Source organism: Staurois parvus, unplaced genomic scaffold (assembly GCF_062004578.1).
Source record: "Staurois parvus isolate SC_StPar_1 unplaced genomic scaffold, SC_StPar_1.0 ptg000218l, whole genome shotgun sequence".
In the NCBI taxonomy this organism is placed as follows: Eukaryota; Metazoa; Chordata; class Amphibia; order Anura; family Ranidae; genus Staurois; species Staurois parvus.
The window spans coordinates 5300366-5312919 of NW_028318014.1; the positions used below are offsets into that span (position 1 = coordinate 5300366).

The following is a 12554-nucleotide window of genomic DNA, read 5'->3' on the forward strand; positions in this document are numbered from 1 at the left end:
AGAAAAAAATGCCAGAACCTCTGGCAGAAAAAAGTAGCATAAAAATTGTTCACAGTGGCTTGCATTGCACAAGAGTTTAAAAGTGTTTAGGGGCATTTTCTTTTATAAGCATTTGTTCCAAAACATTTGAAAATACTTGAAAATGCCAAATGCTCCTAAACAGTGGCATCTCTATGGGGGTGCGGACCACACCCGAGTGACACCTGCCAGAAGGGTGACACCAGAGGCGGACTGGGACAATTGCCCCCCTGGGCCACTCTGATGCCCCCTGAAAGGGTGGTATAAGTGATGAACAGATAATTCATTAATCAAAACTGTGACAGTGCATCCGGTCACAGTTTGAACAGGGAGGAGAGCAGGCTGGAGCAGACAAAGAGGATATCTGTCACTGCTTGGAGCTGAGATGCCAGTCTTCATGCTACACCAGCCGCTGTCAGAGATGAACAGCACACTGATCCAATGCCGGGAAATTGGACCAGTGTGACGTCTATCATAGAAGCTGATCCAGGAGGTGGGACTTTATTTGACAGCGGACAGTGTAGCATGAAGACTACTGAGATTCAGCTCTGTCTGCTCTCCTCCCCATTCAAACTGTGATCAGATGCACTTTGTCACAGTTTTGATTACTGAATGATCCCTTCTTCTTTTGTGAGTGCCTTATAGTTTTTGTTTTTAATTTAAATGCTTTGTTTTAAGCTCTTTTTGCACTGAGTTCTTTGTTTATTTGTCACAGCCTAAGTACCCATTCACACTATGAATCACACAGGAATGCGCTGTGCAATTCATATGTGATCTGAGTGTGGTGCAGTTTGATTTCAGCCCATTTCAAGAGGGCTGAAATCACACCGCATCACACCAAAAGGGGTGCATGAACTACTTTTGGAAATGAGCTTGGTTCGGGAAAATGCACTGCAATTGCAACCTGCATTTGGGGTGTCCTGAACTTTGCATTGACACCCACTGCAGATCGCAAGGGCAATGCATTTGCGATGTAGCATGGGAAATGTGCAGGGAATGCGGATTTCCAGCACCATGTAGAGCAGGCCCTGAGAGAGTTCCCTGCTCTACAAACCTGGGCGATATAGGAATGCTTCACAGTTTTAGGGTCTTTCACACTAGAATGCGGTGCAGGAAAGCCATGTTCCCGTGCAACTTCCTGCACTGCGTTCAAGTCACACTGCCCTTGCAATCTGCTGCAGATGGCAGTGCAAAGTTAATGACACCCCAAAAGCAGGTTGCAAAAATTATTGGGGGGGGGGTGACACCATGTTTATGTGCATTTATGAGCATTTTTCTGTACAAAAAGCCCCTCTCACAAATGTGATCTTGAAGGGTTTTTTTTCTAACTCTAAATACTTACATTTGCAAGAGAAAGTATGTGAACCCCTTGGGATTACGTGGAGTTTTGCATGAATTGGGCATAAAATGTGCTCTGAATGTCATCTAAGTCACAACAATAGAAGAACACAGTCTGCTGAACATAATACTACACAAACATTAGATGTTGCCATGGTTTAATTGCACATAACATGTAAACATTCACAGTGCAGGGAGGAAAAAGTACGTGAGGCCCTAGCTTAATGACTTCTCCCAGAGCTAATTGGAATCAGGAGCGAGCCAACCTTGACTCCAATCAGTGTGATGATATTGGATGTGTTGCTGACAGATGTCCTGCCTTTAAAAACACACACCTGTTTTGGGTGTACTGGTTTCAAGAAGCACTGTCTGATGTGAACCATGCCTCGCAGAAAAGGGCTCTCAGAAGACCTATGATCAAGAATTGTTGACTTGCATGAAGCTGGAAAGGGTTACAAAAGTATCTCCAAAAGCCTTGATGTTCATGTGTCCACGGTAAGACAGACTGTCTACAAATGGAGAAAGTTTAGCACTGTTGCTACTCTCCCTAGGTGTGGTCGTCCTGTAAAAATGACTGCAAGAGCACAGCGCAGAATGCTGCATGAGGTAAAGAAGAATCCCAGAGTGTCAGCTAAAGACCTACAGAAATCTCTGGCACATGCTAACATTTTTCTTGACACATCTACAATAAGGAAAACATTAAACAAGAATAGAGTACATGGGAGGACACCTCGGAGGAAGCCATTGCTGTCCAAAAAGAATATTGCAGCACGTTTGAAGTTTGCAGAAGAGCACCTGGATGTTCCTCAGCACTACTGGCAAAATATACTGTGGACAGATGAAACCAAGATTGAGTTGTTTGGGAAGAACACACAACACTGTGTGGAGAAAAAAAGGCACAGCACAGAAACATCAAAACCTCATCCCCACTTTAAAACATGGCGGAGGGAGCATCATGGTTTGGGGCTGCTTTGCTGCCTTAGGGCCTGGACGGATTGTTGTCATTGATGGGAAAATGAATTCCAGAGTTTATCAATACATTTTGCAGGAAAACGTATGACCATCTGTCCGCAAACTGAAGCTCCACAGAGGATGGGTGATGCAACAGGACAATGACCCAAAGCATACAAGTAATTCAACAAAACAATGGCTGCAACAGCACAGAATACGCCTTCTGGAGTGGCCCAGTCAGAGTCCTGACCTCAACCCGATTGAAATGCTGTGGCATGACCTTAAGAGAGCGATTCACACCAGACATCCTAAGAATATTGCTACACTGAAACAGTTTTGTGAAGAGGAGTGGTACAAAATTACTCCAGATCATTGTGCAGGTCTGATCTGCAACTACAGGAAACGTTTGGTTGAGGTTATAGCTGCCAAAGGAGGGTCAACCTGTTATTAAGTCCAAAGGTTCACATACTTTTTCCTCCCTGTACTGTGAATGTTTACATGTTATGTGCAATTATACCATGGCAACATCTAATGTTTGTGTAGTATTATGTTCAGCAGACTGTGTTCTTCTATTGTTGTGACTTAGATGACGTTCAGAGCACATTTTATGCCCAATTCATGCAAAACTCCACGTAATCCCAAGGGGTTCACATACTTTTTCTTGCAACTGTATCTGAAAATATGCCTGGAAACTCTCTAATGTGCATGAACACATAAAAAAGGCATGGATTCTTTCCTAGATACATATAATATAACTGGATACTAATAATTATAGGTAAAGCTGATCCTGAGAATACCCAATCAGGAAGGAATTTTTTCCCTGCTGAAACAAATTGAATCATGCTTTATTGGCGTTTTTTGCCTCTGAATCAACTGGATCAACTATGGGTAGAGGATAGTTTATACGGAGGTTTTCTATTTGCGTGTGTCTTTTTTTTCTCTGTTGGTTGAACTGGGTGAAATTGTGTCTTTTTTCAACCAGATTAACTGTTTTCCCTCTGCCCTATAGCAGAAATACTGCTACAGGGTGGCAAGGGTGTGCAAAATCGTGTATATATACGTGATTTTGCATTCCAGGGTAGGGGGTGCGTGAGTGTGCCCTACCTGTGCCGCCATTGGTAGCCTCGGCTGTCAGTCACCGGGTCTCGGCTGATCACCGGTGATCACCGAGTATCACAGATGGGAGAGAGACCTGTATGTAAACAATACCGATCTCTCCCCTCTCAGCTCCTGCACACTGCTTCGTACGGCTCTGCATAGCAGAGCCGTACAAAGCAGTGTGCTTACTGTTTAAAGCATACACACAGCACACACTTAACCCTTTGATCGCCCCAGATGTTAACACCTTCCTGCCCAGTGTCATTAGTACAGTGTCAGTGCGTTTTATTAGCACTGATCACTGTATTGGTGTCACTGGGGATGTCAGTGACAGTTCCCCCCCAATGTCAGAATGCTGCCGTCCTGCTATAAGTCACTGATCGCCACCATTACTAGTATAACAAAAAAAAAAACAATTCCAGTATACATACCGCCATTTGTAGACGCTATAACTTTCATGTAAACCAATTAATTCACATGTATTGGGATTTTTTTTAACAAAAATATGTAGCAGAATACATTTTGACCTAAATTTATAACAAAATTTGATTTTTAAAATTGTATTTACTGGACATGTTTAACAGCAAAAAGTCAATAATAATGTTTTTTTCTCAAAATTGGCGGTCTTTTTTTTTTTTCATAGCGATGAAAATAAAAACCGCAGAGGTGATCACATAGCACCAAAAGAAAGCTCTATTTGTGGGAAAAAAAGGACATAAATTTCATTTGAGTGCAGCATTGCGTGACTGCGCAATTGTCAGTTAAAGTAATGTAGCGCCGTATTACAAAAAATGGCCTGGTCAGGAAGGGGGTAAATCAAGTGGTTAACTATGTGACTATGTAACATAGGCTAGCATACAGCTCCTTCTGCTTCTGCAGGCTGAAGGAAAAAAAATGCAAATCACCTGTAAAAGCAGCAGTTTTTATGCCCAGTGTGCATGTGCCTAAAGAAGAATCACCAGAAATTGAAAATCCTTGTTGATCCTTTAGAGGACCTACAGCACAAGCCCTTGATAGGACATAACATTCTAACATCTGTAGCTCTAATCTTGCAGCCATGTGCCTCTACTTTACCCTTCTACTATCTGCCATCTTCCATGTACTAGGAAGATTTCCTTTTACTTAAATAACTAAAGACTGAAAGATTGGACTACTAAGCCCAAACCCAGCTGACAGCCACCAAATTTGGTAGGGAGTTAGTACAAGGAAGTCTTTCCAGTGCAAGGAATTATTTTTAGTACATGGAAGATGGCAGGGCGTGCAGCAAAACAGGCATGGGATGGTAGATTAAATGTCAGAGCTACAGATGTTAGACGTGCGACCAGAGGTGCTGCCAGAACACTGACTCGCAGCCGCTTATGGCTGTACACATGATGTGGGTCGGGATGCTTTGCTTCATAGCCATGGCAAAATTTACACAACATGCCACCAAATGCAAATAATGCAGGCGTATGGGGTCGTACCATAACTGCGCGCAATGCATGTGGTTGTAGCACAGATAGTGCAGCATTTATAAGGCGATGAAGAGGCGACATATTGCCTCCTCATAGCCTGTCAAATGCAGTGACCCACTTCAAAAGGCACCACCTGTGTGAACCAGCCCTCACCCTGGGTTCACACCTAAGCATTTTCCGCAGCGTTTTGCAGAAACGCACTACAGTCCATTTAACATGATTTCCTATGGGACACGTTCACATCTCTGTGTTTTCACCTGGTGTGTTTTTTTGAAAAGGGTCAGGGACTTCTGTAAATGCAAAAAGTTGTGTTTTTGTTTCTATAGACTTCAATGGAAATGCTGCAGAAAAGCATGCAGTGCATGTTTGCTGCGTTTTTGATGCTTTTTAAATCTGCCTAGAGACAAGAATTTTTTTTTTTTTTTAAACAGCAAAACATACAAAAAACGTGTAAAAACACATGTGCAAAAACATAAAACGCACTGCAGAAACGGATGAAATGCCAACTGCATAGGTGTGAACCTAGCTATAGAATGAAGAGGGGGAGGTGGCTATGCTTTACCTCCATCATAGCAGTACTCATAAATTGGACTTCAGCCAGGGGATGGAGCTACAGCCAGCACAAACAGAACACAAAAGTCCTTTGCTTAGCAAATCACTGCACAGATCTGAACAGGAGCAAGTGCAATGTGCATTGGGTCTCCTATTGAATTCAACACAGATTTTTACTTTCTACTGATACATGTTCTTTAATGAATGCCTTTTATTTTATTAGGGATGTTGAGGCTAGATCATATTTTATTATGTATTACAGAAAAGTCTAAGCATAAATAGACTTTACCTAAATATGTGTGTCAATAAAAAAAATATATATATGTGGTAATAGAGTGCATTTAGGCTGACAGAGTGGCTGTTACAGTTGCCCCAATTTTGGATTTTACATTGCTGATAGTTGAACTGCTCTCATAAATCCCAAAATAAACATTTTGCGGAAAATCGTTATTTACAGTGTTCATCCTAATAGTTCCTATGGCAGCTAATGATACATAACATTTCATGGTACATACAGACATGTATTTCATTAAGTTTAAATGATCTCATTGAGATGTACAAGATGCATCAAGACAGAATTTCCACATCTGATATATTAAATAGATTAAATCACATTTTCTATTGCATGTGCTCAACATCCTAATAAATAAGGAGGTAATGGAAGTATTCATCTCTGAAAATAACATAAAAATATGGAAGGGGCATGTCTGACTTAATACAGTAATATACAGTGCATGATATATCAACCCATGGGTGCTGTGCAGTCCATTTCAACAAGTAGGACCCTTAGGATTCATTTGTGGTATTGTCATTATCAAACGGCATTTTAAAAATATCTGCTTAAGAATACACTTTTGCGTTGACCCACTTATCAGTTACCTTTCAGTGACTCCATTATCATGATATAACTACATTTACTTATTTTCTTCATTCCCTTAAGCCAGCCATAGACGGATCAAAATTCAGCAGGAATCAGCTGAATTTCGAGCCATCTATGGGCAGCAGGTTGTACTGAAATAGATATATTGATCAACTTCAGTACAACAAGTCTGTCAGATTTTTTCATGAGATCACTGCCACGGGCTATAATCAGCAGCAGCAATCATTGTATTCTGATGGCAGAGAAACCTCCCTGTCAGAACACAATAACACAGTGAGAGGGATTCCCCCATCAACACTGTGTTGATGGGGGAATCATGTGATTTTCTTTCCTTCAACATGTGTTTGAAGGAAAGAAAATAGCATAATCTATGGCTTGCCTTACATTCCACCATTAAATGCCTCATCTTCCTGCAGCAAAACTTCCGATTATATAACCACTGTAAAAAATTACATTTTGAGCAAGAAAAGAGAACAATCCTCTTAAAAAGTAAAACGTTCTAGTATTGAGTTCAAAGTAGTAAAAAGTAAAGCGTTGAAAGAAAAAAAAATCACTTCCCCTACTGAAGATGGCAAATAACTTCCAGAACAGGCAGCTATCAGATCAATTTTTTGGTAATCCTCAAAGAAATTGAGTGAAAGTCGGCAATAGGTTTTAAAGAATCGTGGGATGCATACACGGATTCAACTAACAGTTCAACTGGTATTCTTGTAGATAGCACACTTACTGTGCCCACATGGCTACATTCATATCTCCACTATATCTAAGAGGACAACTATGGTTGTCATACAGGCTTTATTTCAAACACATCTGCCTTTCTTCCTCTCCATTACGTTGTGGATTGATGGGATCAGTAGTTTTCAAAAGCAAGATGAGATGCTTTTTGCTGTTCTATCAGCTCACAAGAAGTGATAAGGACACTTTGGGACAGATTTACTAAAACTGGTGCACTCAGAATCTGGTGCAGCTGTGCATGGTAGCCAATCAGCTTCTAATGCCCCGTACACACGATAAAAATATTGTACGAAAAATTTAGCAGAACCACTGATCAAATGATTTTCTCTTTGTTGATGAGCAGGATGTTTTAACTGATAACGATATTGTGAACGAAAAAATCCAGTTGAGCAACAGTGAAAAATGTTGTTGTTTCGCATACGAACGATCGATTTTCTATGTGGTGGTATAGCGGTCGTATGAAAAAAATCTATCAAGCGCTATCACGCATGAGCAGAAACAGAAGATGACTCAGATGTTTATGTCCAAGGAATCATGTAAACACGAACGAAAAATCCAAATGTTAAAAGTAGATTGGCCTAATGAGATAATGAAACCAGAATGATGCATATTATATTTTATGTATCACTATTTATGTATATAGGTAATGTAATAATCTATATTATACTCATTGCTGGTAATTGTTGTGTATATCGCTCGTTCTGGCCGGAAGGGCGTGGCTACAAGGTCACACGCACACTGCATCACTTCCACTTGTACAGAAGAAGTCAAAACTACGTATTGCCCAACGAACGATTTTTTTAGATTGGTTAATGTGGGCCACAATTTCGACCAACGAACGAATGCCTCTCGGTCGTCGGATGAACGATCAGTCCATTTTCTAATCGTGTATTCCCACCTTAACCTCATCTTGTTTAATTAAACTTTGGAAGCTGATTGGTTTCCATGCAGAGTTGCACCAGGTTTTTCAAGCCCCAGTTTTAGTAAATAACCCCCCCCCCCTGTGCTTATGTCAAGATCAACAGGTATTTCTGCACTTTGCTGAAATTCTTTTTAGCTTTAAAAATGAAAATGAATTCAGCCATTAGTTCTAAGTAGTAGCAAACTGTACCGCTCAAGGCTTCAGACCTATGGCTTTAACACCAGTTGGGGGTGCCCTGGCTCAAAGAGGAGGAGGAACAAGATCTGCTACTTGCAATGTTACATGTAATGCATTTCTCACTATGAAATAAAGTTAATTGAAGAATTGCGGCAGTGGTGCAGCTTCTCCTGTATTGATTTACACCACATCTAGGTACTGGTAATTAATCTCATATTTTGGGTTTAGTAATACTTTTAATCCTGTTAAAAGAAAGTGACCCAATGCTTCTTTTTTTATATTATCCCCCTATTTTCCTTTTTTTATTTTTAAATGCAGCATGCAGTTCCAAGCGCCTTTTTATCGGTACCAGGTTTTAAACATAATGGAGAAAGCAACCTAATGGTTGTTGTTAAAGAAAAACACTGTTCTGAATCTATATAATGATTTAATATGCTTCTTAATTACAAAGTGCACAATTAGGAAACATGTTGCTTGTTGCTTGGAATATACACGGGACAATGGTAGGTGCTATTGTTCACAGATAATTACTAATTGGATAGGAAAGCAGTATATTGAAGCTACTACCATTAGAATATACCTCATTTGCCTTTATCAAAGCCTCAAAAAAAGGAAACTGCATTTTATATAATCTAATATATACCATACACTGCTCAAAAAAAATTAAAGGAACACTTTGAAAACACATCAGATCTCATTGGGGAAAAATATCATGCTGGATATCTTTACTGATATGGAATGGGTAATGTGTTAAGAACGTAAGGATGCCCCATCGTTTGATGGAAATGAAAATTAGTAACCTACAGAGGACTGAATTCAAAGATACCCTGAAAATCAAAGTGCTAAAATATTGCAGAAGGCTAGTCCATTTGGCTGAAATTTCACTGCAGCAACTCAGAATGGTACTCAATAGTTTGTATGGACCCCACGTGCTTGTATGCATGCCTGACAATGTCGGGACATGCTCCTAATCAGATGGCAGATGGTGTCCTGAGGTATTTTCACCCAGATCTGGACCAGGGCATCACTCAGCTCATGGACTGTCTGAGGTGCAACCTAGCGGTATCGGATGGACCGAAACATGATATTCCAGAGCAGGGGCGGACTGACAACTCATGGGGCCCCTGGGCAATAGGGGATCATGGGGCCCCTGTGTCCTTGCCCACACTCAAAAAAAGCCTATAAAAAAGTACCAGGGGCATTTCATGGGGCCCCCTACTGACCCCGGGCCCTCGGGCAGTGCCCGAGTTCCTTAATGGTCAGTCCGCCCCTGTTCCAGAGGTGTTCTATTGGATTTAGGTCAGATGAACGTGGGAGCCATTCAATGGTATCAATTCCTTCATCCTCCAAGAACTGCCTGCATACTCTCGCCACATGAGGCCAGGTATTGTCGTGCACCAGGAGGAACCCAGGACCCACTGCACCAGTGTAGGGCCTGACAATGGGTCCAAGGATTTCAGCACAATACCTAATGGCAGTCAGGGTGCCATTGTCTAGCCTGTAGAGGTCTGTGCGTCCCTCCATGGATATTCCTCCCCAGACCATCACTGACCCACCACCAAAATGGTTATGCTGAACGATGTTACAGGCAGCATAACATTCTCCAGGTCTTCTCCAGAAACTTTCACGTCTGTTTTATGTGCTCATGGTGAACCTGCTCTCACCTGTGAAAAGCACAGGGTGCCAGTGGCGGACCTGTCAATTATGGTGTTCAATGGCAAATGCCAATCAAGCTCTATGGTGCCGGGCAGTGAGCACAGGGCCCACTAGAGGACGTCTAGCCCTCAGGCCACCCTCATGAAGTATGTTTCTGATTGTTTGGTCAGAGATATTCACACCAGTGGCCTGCTGGAGGTCATTTTGTAGGGCTCTGGCAGTGCTCATCCTGTTCCTCCTTGCACAAAGGAACAGATACTGGTCCTGCCGATGGGTTAAGGAACTTCTCCGGCCCTGTCCAGCTCTCCTAGAGTAACTGCCTGTCTCCTGGAATCTCCTCCATGCTCTTGAGACTGTGCTGGGAGAAACAGCAAACCTCCTGGCAATGGCACATAATGATGTGCCATCCTGGAAGAGTTGGACTGCCTGTGCAACCTCTGTAGGGTCCAGGTATCACCTCATGATACCAATAGTGACACCGACCCTAGCCAAATGCAAAATTAGTGAAAAACAGTTAGAAAAGATGAGTAGGCAAAAAAATGTCAGTGGCCCCCACTTGTAAAACCATTTCTGTTTTGGGGGTTTTCTCATTGTTGCCCATCTAGTGCACCTGTAGTTAATTTCATTAACACTAAAGCAGCTGAAACTGATTAACAACCCCACTGCTACTTAACTGACCAGATCAATATTGCAGGAGTTTAATTGATTTGATGCTCTACTCTGATTAAAAAGTGTTCCTTTAATTTTTTTTGAGCAGTGTATTATATAACATAAATAAACAAATTCCACTTTTAAAGAGGAGCTACAGTCAAGGCTTTTTGATTACTTTAAAGTGGTTCTAAAGGCGTAAGGTTTTTAATCCTAATGCATTCTCTTCCTGTGATGAGAGAGCAAGGGGCGAGGCTGAGCTATGCTGTGTGTATCTGGGGATCAAGCCCATACAAGTGCCCCCATAGCAAGAATGGGGGCACTCACCAAAGAGGAGGAGCCAGGAGTTCTGGTGGAGGACCTCAGAAGGATCAGGCTGCTTTGTGCAAAACCATTGCATAGAGCAGGTAAACATAACATGTTTATTATTTAAAAAAAACAAACAAAACTATTTTAAGCTTTGGGATCACTTTGAAGCATACTCTGACTTAAAGTGATTATAAAGCCTAACCATTTTTTAACCTTAATGCATTCCTTTTTTTTTTAGACATCAGTATCCCCGCTCACCCACCCTTTTACCCAACTGATTCCTCATTCAATCCAGTGCTGTGTATGTTCTGCAGCTCCTCTATCCTCTCAGTTCTGGGTCTCACAGGGAGCCTTTGGCTCACTCTGCTGTCAATCAAAGCCAGTGATGAGGGAGTGGGGCTGAGTCCTGCCGGCTATGTCAATGGACACAGATAGCAGGGCTTGGGAGCGAGCCTGCACAAGTGCCCCATAGGAAGCTGCTTCTGCACTGTACAAAGAGGAGGAGCAAGGAACGCCAGCAGGGGACCTGAGAAGGTGAGGTTCTGGGCAGGTCTGTGCAATTCCATTCCACAAAACAGGCACGTATGAACCTGTTTTTTTTTTACTTATGTTTACAACCAGTTTAAAGGATACGTTTACCTTTTGACCAAAAATAATAAATGCACATTTTTTTGCAGGCAAAAAAATGTGCATTTATTATTTTTGGTTGCAGGAGCCTGTAAAGCATTGCACTAGCGATCAGCAGTTTGCTGGTGCTATGCAGGACTCTTGCAGACCTGTCAGTTCATCTGCTTGCCAGTACAGGATGTTTGGGCAAGCAGATATACTGACAGGAAAAAGCATTGAACTACCATAGCGCCATGGAAGTTTATTGAGAACTACAAGCCGACAGCCGCGAAGACTGTCAGGACTTGTAGTTCATTCATTCATAGAACACTGTGAATGAATGACATAGCGGTGTGGGCAGAGCCCTGCACAGCCACACTGTTTTTAAAAACTGACAGCTTGTACAGGGAACTTCTCCCCATACTGCTGTCACATAGGTGTGGGCAGTGGGCATTGGCTGAAGCAATGGCAGTATGTTACTTGTTCCACCCTAAAAATGGGTGAAGCTTGTAACATGTTTCCAAAGGTGAACTTATCCCTTAAGGTAAAAAATGTCCCAGCACCTGTGTCCATCCATCCCCAAACAATTAGCTGCGGTCCCTTGTCACCACCACCAAGGATTCCGCAATCTGCACTGGGTTATAGAGTAGGGTACTAAAGGCAGTGCAGCGACAGATTCCTGCTGCTGTCAGTCAGGCTGTGGTGAGTAGCAAGCAGGGCAGTGGCTTCCTGGGTGCTGTGTGTGTCTATGGACATACACAGCACAGTCTGGGACTATGCATAAGTGTATCATTGGCAGCTGGCTAGCTAAAGAAACACCTGCACACAGGCAGGGGAGGCCCACGGCTTGGGGACCAGACAGAGAATAAAACCTGACATAATTTAAAAAAACAAAAATCATTATCTAACTGTGCATCCCATCTTGCAAAAATAAGTAATATTAATAAAAATAATAAAGGTTTAAATATCTCTTTAATCTGCAACTATTTTTTGCAGGTTTTGGTTCTTGAACTGAATAGGTAAGTTATCTTATTTATGGCCTCCATAATTTTGCAAATGTATCCAGCTGGGAGCTCTACTTTGCTTTGATTTTTGAAGCTGTTAAAATACTGTACATGCATCTACATACTGTACTTCTTGACATACGGTAACTAAAATCCAAGCTTTACTGACCAATAGTTAAACAGGCGAGAGGAGGAAAATATCTTCA

General features: G+C 41.9%; 1 protein-coding gene across 1 annotated transcript in view; it reads right to left on the reverse strand.

Moving 5' to 3' along the window:
* The window catches only part of ARSK (arylsulfatase family member K), a 60451-nt gene that overhangs the window by 5338 nt on the left and 42559 nt on the right, over positions 1-12554 (reverse strand). The gene's annotated exons all lie outside the window — the stretch shown is intronic.